We start from the raw sequence: 6,452 nt of genomic DNA, 5'->3' as shown, positions 1-6,452 counted from the left end.
ACATCCTCTTGTCCATGCCACTCCACTGTTGAACTCATCTGAAATATACTAGATAAAAGAATTAGTCCAACAAGAGATATGTTGACATTAATTACCAAAATCACCCAGGGAGCACTTGTGCTTTCAAGTATGGATCAATCATTAAAATTAAGCTGAGCATAAAATTTGTGGAAATAATTTCTCTTGAGAGCTCATGATTGGGCCATGAATGTAACATTGACTTAAGCCTCCCCCAAGCTATAGCGATACTTTCTCCTTCACGAGGCCAAAAATTATATATATAATTCCGATCATGATGAACAAGATGCATAGGATTTTTTTGGTGAAACTCCAATTTCAATCGATTCCAATTCCAAGATCCAATATCATCGCATAGCCTATACCATGTGTAAGTGCATCTAGTGCCACCCCTAGTTGGTTTTGGAGTATTGACGACAAACCTGGTTGAGGGACTAATGTGTTTGTGAGAATTGCAGGATAACACAGGTAGTAGTCCCTCATTGATTCGGTTTACCTACCAGAGATGACCCCTAAAAATGTATGAAGACATTGAAGACGATGGTGGTATGTGAAGATATTCACATTGAAGACTATGACAAGAGAAGGGATTGCGTGAAGACTATGGAGCGCGAAGACCTAGTTGTTTCGTTGTTTCCTTTTCTTCTTTGTTGAGTCATAGGAACCACCGTACTGTTAAGTGGGGTCCCAGTGAACAAAGTCAGAGTGACTGAAGTGATGCTCAACCAAAATCCTATGTCTTCGAGCAAAGACAATGAGAGCAAATCTTATCCAGAGCTGGATGAGTCAGCTTTACTTGTAGCCCAAGTAAAGTTGCCGCGTGTGTTTGAAATCTGACCGTTGGAACACGTGTCAGCTCCTTAGTGACCCAGGGTCATTTCGGACAAATCAGGTCGGGTTGCCTAGTGGCTATAAATAGCCCACCCCCTACACCTAAATTGGTGGCTGCTCAGAGTTAGTGCACCTCTTTTGTCGTTTGAGAGCAACCCACCTTCGAAGCTTTTGAGAGAGAGAAATCCTTGCGAGGACAAAGCCCAAACACCCAGAGCCAAAGAGTGTTAGGCATCACTGAAGTCTTTCTGTCCGCGTGACCTGAAGACTTGTTTCACTTGAGGACTGTGAATCCTCCAGCCGGTTAGGCGTCGCGTTCTGAGCATCCAAGAGTCATTGTGGATCGCCGGTGAACGAAGTCTGTGAAGGTTTGGAAGTCTACCTTGAAGACTTACCAGAGTAATTGGGCGAGGACTGGGTGTCCTTAGCTCAAGGGGAATAAGGTGAAGACGCGGTCTTCTGAGTTAAATCTCAGCCTCCCTAACCAGACGTACAGTTGTCACAGCAACTGGAACTGGTCCAACAAATCATGTGTCCTCAACAAGTGACCGGTTCTATCATCTCCCTCTCTTTACTTAAAGTTTGTCTTCGTGAAGTCATTGCTTGTTTGCTTTACCTATTTGTCTTCACTGTGTGACTTCTATCGTTGTTTGGCTTCATACCATCTTCCATCCTGATCCGCACTACCTAGCTGCTATTAGTCTTCACACTTTCACTTCATTGAATACTTGACTATGGCTTGCCTAGTGTAGTCTACCTTCCGCTGCATATCAATAGGTTCATTTCTATTGTTTGTCTTCGAAACTCTCATGTTTTGAAGTCTTTCATAAAAATCGCCTATTCACCCCCCTCTAGTCGATAACTAGCACTTTCACCATGCCAATGCTTTTCCCTTCAAAGATGAAGGGAAAACCTTCTTATTAACTTCATCTCCGGGTAAACCTGCAAGCTTAAACAATCCACAAATTTCTTCCACATATATCAAGTGCATATCAGGATGTTCGGTTCCATCTCCTGCATAAGGATTAGCTAGCAGTTGTTCTATCATACCCGAAGGAATTTCATATTCAATATTTTCAGTAGGTGCAATAGGTTGAGGGGTAACTAATTGTGGTTCCGGTCGAGGTGAAGATACCCCGAACAAACCCCTCAAAGGATTGTTTTCCATAGTAACAAGTGACAATAAATCTCAGCACGTAGTAATAATTTTTCCTTACTAATTTCCACTTACCAAGAGCGCTTCACTCCCCGGCAACTGCGCCAGAAAATAGCCTTGATGACCCACAAGTATATGGGATCAATTGTAGCCTTTTTGATAAGTAAGAGTGTCGAACCCAACGAGGAGCAGAAGGAAATGACAAATGGTTTTCAGCAAGGTAATGTCTGCAAGTGCTGAAATTGTAAGTAACAGAGTAGTTTGATAGCAAGATAATTTGTAACGAGCAAGTAATGATAGTAGTAACAAAAATGCAGCAAGGTGGCCCAATCCTTTTGAGGCAAAGGATAGGCCAAAACGGTCTCTTATAATAAGCAAAGCGTTCTTGAGGGTACACGGGAATTTCATCTAGTCACTTTCCATGTTGTTTCGATTCGTGTTCGCTACTTTGATAATTTGATATGTGGGTGGATCGGTGCTTAGGTGTTGTTCTTACTTGAACAAACCTCCTACTTATGATTAACCCCCTCGCAAGCATCCGCAACTACGAAAAAAGTATTAAGAATAAATTCTAACCGTGGCATTAAACTTTCGGATCCAATCGGTCCCTTACGGAATAGCGCATAAACTAGGGTTTAAGCTTCTGTCACTCTCGCAACCCATCATCTAATAACTACTCCACAATGCATTCCCTTAGGCTCAAATATGGTGAAGTGTCATGTAGTCGATGTTCACATGACACCACTAAGGGAATCACAACATACATACTATCAAAATATCGAACACATATCAAGTTCACATGATTACTTGCAACATGATTTCTCCCATGACCTCAAGAACAAAAGTAACTACTCACAAATGATAATCATGCTCAAGATCAGAGGGTTATTAAATAGCATATTAGATCTGAACATATAATCTTCCACCAAACAAACCATATAGTAATCAACTACAAGATGTAATCAACACTACTAGTCACCCACAAGCACCAATCTATAGTTCCGGTACAAAGATTGAACACAAGAGATGAACTAGGGTTTGAGAGGAGATGGTTCTGTTGAAGATGTTGATGGAGATTGCCCTCCCCAAGATGGGAGAGTTGTTGGTGATGATGATGACGATGATTTCCCCCTCCAGGAGGGAATTTCCCCCGGCGGAATCGCTCCGCCGGAGGGCAAAAGTGCTCCTGCCCAAGTTCCGCCTCGAGACAGCGGCGCTTCGTCTCGAAAGTCCTCTCCTTATTTTTTATAGGTCAAAATGACTTATATACCAGAAGATGGGTATCGGAGGTGGGCCGAGGGGAGCACAACCCACAAGGGCATGCCTGGGCTCCCTGGTGCGCCCAGGCGGGTTGTGCCCACCTGGTGGGCCCCCCTCTGGTACTTATTGGCTCCAATATTTATCATTTATTCCATAAAAAATCCTCGTGAAGTTTCAGCTTATTTGGAGTTGTGCAGAATAGGTGGCCTGGCGTAGCTTTTTCAGGGTCCAGATTTCTAGCTGCCGGAATTCTCCCTCTTTGTGTGTACCTTGCATATTATGAAAGAAAAGGCATTAGAATTACTCCAAAAAGCATTATTATGCACAGAAACATCATAAATAACAGTAGGTAAACATGATGCAAAATGGACGTATCACCCAACGCCTCACACACACGCGCGTACGTATACGAGAGAAACTCGCAATCCCTCTGTGCATCGCTCGGCCCCGACCACCCACCGTAACCGGGAACTCCCCGAAATTTTCCTCACCCTCGCTTCTACCATGATTTTTTTCGTCATGGACGACCCAAAGAATGTCATGCAGGTGCGTCTCCAGCCCGCCCAGGACGAAAAGCCCATTTTCTGTCATGATTTTTTGTCATAGAAGTAGGAGCCCACCACATCTATGATCATACTGGGTTTTGTCACAATTATCGTCATAGAAGTGTCATAAGCATGACAGAATTTTTTTTGGTTTGCCCAAATTGTCACAGATGTGTCTTTTTTTGTAGTGTAGATACCCATTTTTAAATGGGTCCTCTGAGGTTAGCAACAAGGGTCTTAGGAACCCAAATAGAACATTCAATGTACTCATAAGAAGAACCAACAAATTTGGCATAAACATGCCCATCACTAGCACGACTCAAAACATAGGAAGCATTAAAGTCGCTAGCTTTGTTAGAAGGTGTGGTCTTGCCCTTCTTGGCACTACCACCTATACCCATGTCTTTTCTTCTTCTCATGAGCTCCCTCTCCGGCTTCTACAAATACTTCTTTGAGTGGGAGAGGTTGCTTGGTCTTGTTCTTCTTCTTCTTCGTCTTCGACTTGGGTACAAACCCAACTCCTTCCTTGGCCACACCTTCCTTTTGATTGCTCGAAAGGTCATTGAGATACTTCTCACCTTGTTTGCACGTCACAAGGCCTTTCTCAAGTTGCTCTTTCAACTTGGCATTTTCCTCCACAAGTTGCACATGCTCACACAAGGGTTAGTAGCATTTGCGTTATCAATTAGAACGAAAGGAGGACATTTTTTATCTACTTGGTTAGCTTCACTTGGAGTTGATCATGAGACTCCTTGAAGGAAGTGTGAACACCCTTCAAGACCTTGTGAGCCTTGTCGAGTATATCAAACTCCTCTTTGAGTTTCTCATGGCCAATCCCAAGTGCAACTTTCTCGGATTTAAGCACACGAGAAAGAACATTAGCATGATCAAGATCTTTTTGCAATTTAGCAAGAACAACATTGTGTGACTCCTCAAGAGTCAAACGAAGTCCTCGCTCTTCCTCAAGAGCATGGAAAGATCCGCAATCTCATCAGCATAATCACGACTATGCCCCTCCAACTTGGAGATAGTGTCCTCATGAGACTCAATGATATCATTGGCCTCACCGAGTTGCTCCAAGAGAGCAACAAAGTGCTTCTTGGTTTCACCCTTGAGCTTGTTCAAGAGTTTGTCAAACTCATTCTCATCAACTTTCACCACCTCACTATCATTTACACAATCTAACAAGGAGGGAGCAGTAGTGATGGTGGTTTTGATGTTGGGGGTTACCTTGTTTATACCTTTGGCCATAAGGCACTTGGCGATGAGGTTCCAGTTAGGGGCATCGAAGAGAGACACCTTGGAAGGGGAAGAGGTGGCAATGGCCACGGTTGCCGTTGCTATTCCTTCACCACTTGTATCTTCATCATCATCGTCGGCAGTGTACTCTTCATGTGCCACCAAGCCCTTTTGAGGTATCTTCTTGGTGAAGTTGTTCTTGTTAGGGAAGGCCTTGGCTTTGTCTTTGCGAATGAGCTTGCCATTGTTGTCCTCCCTCTTCTCATAAGGACAATCCACCACAAAGTGACTCACATTGCCGCAATTGTGGCACGTCCTCACTTGTTGTTTGCTCTTTGGGCCACTTGAGTTGTTCTTGGAGAAATTTGGCCTTGAGTTTCTCTTGTTGCCCCAAAATTGCCTAGACGCAAGAGCCATGTGCTCGTGGTAAGCATACTTGGTATCTTCGGGACAACTCTTTTCTTCTTCCTCCTCCTCTTCTTCCGGAATGGTCTTGGCATTCAAAGCAAGGGTGGGAGAGGCTTTCTTTGACTGGACCCGAGCTAGAGCAATGTCCGCGGTCTTGTTCATGATGTTCATGGGACATGGCCTTGTTGAAGGGCATGATGGCCTTGATAAACTGCGCTTGATCCAATTGTCATCCATATCCTTGCTCCCATGATCTTGGAGAGTGACTGCAAGTGTTGTCAACCTCCGGTAGAGATCGCGAGGATCCTCATCTTCAATCATCACAAACTCATCGGCCTCATCAAGGACCACCTCAAAGTTGGATCGTTGTATGCTTGAGCTCCCCTTGTACAAAGATATGATGTGCTCCCAACAATCCTTTGCATGGGTGAAGGGACGCAAGTGAAATATATCTTCGGGAGGCACCGAGGCTTGGAGGATGAATAATGCAGAGTGATTGTATTGATTGTCCGCTTCTTCTCTTGGAGTGAAATTGTTTGGATCATGTGGGTAGAAGCCTTGCTCAACGATTCTCCAAAGATTCGTTGAGCTGTGATTCAAATGAGACTTGATACAAAAAAGGCAATTAGCATAATCAACCTTCACAAGTTTAGGAGGAGGACCAAGGTGGTTAATATGCGGTGTAGGGACCGACCCTCCATAGACCGGGGGAGAGGGAACCGCTGTATAGGTTCCCGTCCCATTCTTGTTATGAGGGGAGGAGGTTTGAGTACCTTTAGCCGCTTCCTTGCCGGAATTGGCCTCCGACTCCGATGCGGTGGGATTAACCACAAGCAATGGGTCGGGAGAAGTTTTCAACCCCTCAAGTAAATCTTTAAGCATGGACTTGACCTCGGCCGAGATACGTTGGAGACGTATCAAGCATCCCCAAGCTTAATTCCTGCTCGTCCTCGAGTAGGTAAATGATAAAAATAGAATTTTTGATGTGGAATGCT

The sequence above is a fragment of the Triticum aestivum genome, chromosome 5D, assembly GCF_018294505.1.
Source record: "Triticum aestivum cultivar Chinese Spring chromosome 5D, IWGSC CS RefSeq v2.1, whole genome shotgun sequence".
NCBI lineage: Eukaryota > Viridiplantae > Streptophyta > Magnoliopsida > Poales > Poaceae > Triticum > Triticum aestivum.
Note: the sequence above shows the minus strand (reverse complement) of the source record.